General features: G+C 47.8%; 1 pseudogene; it reads right to left on the bottom strand.

Moving 5' to 3' along the window:
* The window catches only part of LOC119279893, a 75891-nt pseudogene extending 75587 nt beyond the window's left edge, over positions 1-304 (bottom strand).
* Between the last annotated feature and the right edge of the window lie 2686 nt (positions 305-2990).

The following is a 2990-nucleotide window of genomic DNA, read 5'->3' as shown; positions in this document are numbered from 1 at the left end:
AAACAAAAACAAAAGGAGTGGCGTTTCGCTTTCGCGCCATCAGGCGAGTTAATTGCTGCTTGGAGTTCCCAAAGCTGATGCTTAATCGATCATAAAACTGAAGATAAACAGCAATCGTGTCGAACCAATGCTAAACAATATTGAGAAGAACACTCTCCAGTCATCACAGGGAGATTCTACTTAAACCTACATAGTAGCAAGACAAACCTGATCAAGCGTTTCCCACAATAACAACTCACGGCGCTGAAACACGAGTGTGGCAATGTGCAGCTGCCGCTTCTAATCACGGGGAGGAAACGAACCTGTAGAATATTTTGTCAGCCTTGCTTCATAAATCAATCATAACATTCAAGTAAGTATTGTGATAAGCTACCATAGTATCAAATTTTCAAATACTTCATTGAGGGAGTGCACAAAATGTTGAGTACACTGCCTGTGCACTCGACTCAATGGCGCCAAATCCATATTCATACAGTAAACATTTAACTGGAACAAAATCGAAGAGAGATGACACATGATTGCAAACAAAAGCATTCCAAAAGAAGAAAACAAGGGGACGACTAACACATCAAAAGCCAACCACATCCTAATTAAAAGAATTAAACATGCTACTAGAAAACTAGACTTGGTTACTATGTTCCGAAACAGTAAGGTCTTTAACGAGTATTCAGTATACTGCATGATTTAAGGGAAAATATTACCATCCTTGCACGCATTCCAAAAGAAGCAAATTAGACTATACCTAGTACAAGAAACTCTGCAGCATTAGCATTTATGTTTAGGTTTCACAGTAATTATTATCTTTAACAGCTATGATGTCCCAGTAGTTGAATTCATCATCAGCTACTATGTTTTCTCAAGACTATGACCATTGATTAAACTGCCTGAAATGTTTAATAACCCTGCACGTGCAGTTATCTCGATCCCGCCAAATCCAGTATTCACACAAAACTACGCATTTCATGGGACACTACCAGGTCTCAACACTTGCACCTTTGTGTTACTGAATAAAATTAATCAAACAAATCAAAAGAAGCCATTGCGCCATTTAGTGAGTCAATGGTTGATTGCTTACTATTCCAGTAGTTCATACTTGTTCTGTACCCTTAAACCCCTAGTCCAATTTAACTAGTTTCAATCATTACGGAAATCTAGACAGTAATCGTATCAAAGCCATGTTAAACAATAAAGAGCAGCACACTCTCCAATCATCCTAGAGGGATTCTGGTACAAAAACTACGCACGAGGCAATGTTGATTGTCGTTCAAAATGTTCTGAACAACTCACAGCATGCAGAAGGAACAGCGCTTTGGTGTAGGCCATTGGGTTAGTTAATATCGGCTTGTTGTTCCCAAAGTTGATACTTAATCTGAACCCTTGCAGTCTAGTACTCTCAATTATAAACTATAAGCTAAACAGTAATCATGCCCAAGCAATTGTAACAGTAATGGGCAGAACACTCTCCAATCATGTCAGAGAGATCCCACCCAAATACAGCGAACTACAGACCAAGCCAAACTTGATCAAGCAAAGCATCTCTCAAGAAAAAAGGAGTAGCGCTCCGCTTTCGCGCCATCGTGCGAGTTAATCGTCATTTACCGTTTATGAAGCTGATGCTTAATCAATCATAAAACTGAAGATAAACAGTAATCATGTCGAACCAATGCTAAACAATAATGGGAAGAACACTCTCCAATCATCACAGGGAGATTCTACTTAAACCTACATACTAGCAAGCACAAAAATCGATCAAGCGTTTACCCCCAAGAACAAGACCTCACGGCACGGGAACACAAACGTGGCAATGTGCGGCGCCGCTTCCAATCACGGGGAGGAAACGGAGGTTCATTTTCTCTAAAAAAAACGGAGGTTCCAACCCGCGTATGTATGTGTCGAGCGCGCAGGAAACGACGATTCCAACACGTGTATGTATGTGTAGAGCGCACACGCGAAACATATCGGAGTCCAACCTGGGAACGGCAACCAACCAACCAACCAACCCACGGAGAAGCGCACCCAAACCCCAGGCAGATTGAACCAATGCACCCACCCAAAGCGGCGCCGCCGGGCGGGGCGGCGGAGCCTACGCGATCGCCATCGGTCCACGAACCCTCCGGATAGGAGCCCCGGAACCCCCGCGGGCCGCCGCCGATTCTCGAACACGCCGGCCGATATCTCTGTCTTCCCCTGTAGAAGAAAGAGGCCTTTCTTCCCGAAGCAAGTGTCCCGAACCCAACCCAACGGAAGTTGCGGGAATCCCACTTCCGCGGCGGCGACGGCGGCCGGCGGCGGCGGCGGCGAGCGAACCAGGCGAGAATCGCGCGGGCGGTTTTGAACGCGTCGCCCAATTTTTGCGCGGAAGTAGAGAGGGAGAGCGAGCAGCGGGCGGAGAGGGGGAGGGAGGGGGCTGGCGCTCACCTCGTTTTCGTCGAGAGGCAGGGACGGGACGGGGGACCCGGCGGGCAGAGAGGGGGGCGGCTCCTCCTCGCTCGCTCGGTTCGGTGGATTTGATTTCTGATGATGGGAATTCTCTTTTTTGTTTGCGAAGAAGATTAGAAATGTATGTTTGGGTCTGTGTGGGTGAGAGAAAGGTGACGGCGCAGAAGCCGGAGTAGGAAATCGAATCGGGAGGGGAGTCCGGTTTAAATACGAGACCGAGGGGAGTTTGGAAACCCTAGCGAGCGAGCGAGAGAGCAACGGCGAATTACGAATTTTGGAGACCAAATCGCGGGCGGCGCGTTCGCGAGTTTCGAATCGCGTTTCGTACCAGTTTTGTTTTGCCTAAAAACTTAAAAGTGCACGCGCACTATCTAGATGGAACGAGCGGCAGGTTCCTGGCTGCAGGATCAGGCCACATCGCCCCGCCGTGCGTCACGTGTCACCTTGTCAGAGCCATCATATCCTCGTTGTCTCCTCCACTCCCCGACCCCACCCGTTGCGATTTCGCCTCTCCACCGCCGCTCCCACCCCCGTGTCGTCCTCCTGCTGCT

The sequence above is a fragment of the Triticum dicoccoides genome, chromosome 3B (assembly GCF_002162155.2).
Source record: "Triticum dicoccoides isolate Atlit2015 ecotype Zavitan chromosome 3B, WEW_v2.0, whole genome shotgun sequence".
NCBI lineage: Eukaryota > Viridiplantae > Streptophyta > Magnoliopsida > Poales > Poaceae > Triticum > Triticum dicoccoides.
The sequence above is the reverse complement of the archived record's forward strand: the minus strand, read 5'-3'. Positions and strand labels throughout refer to the sequence as shown.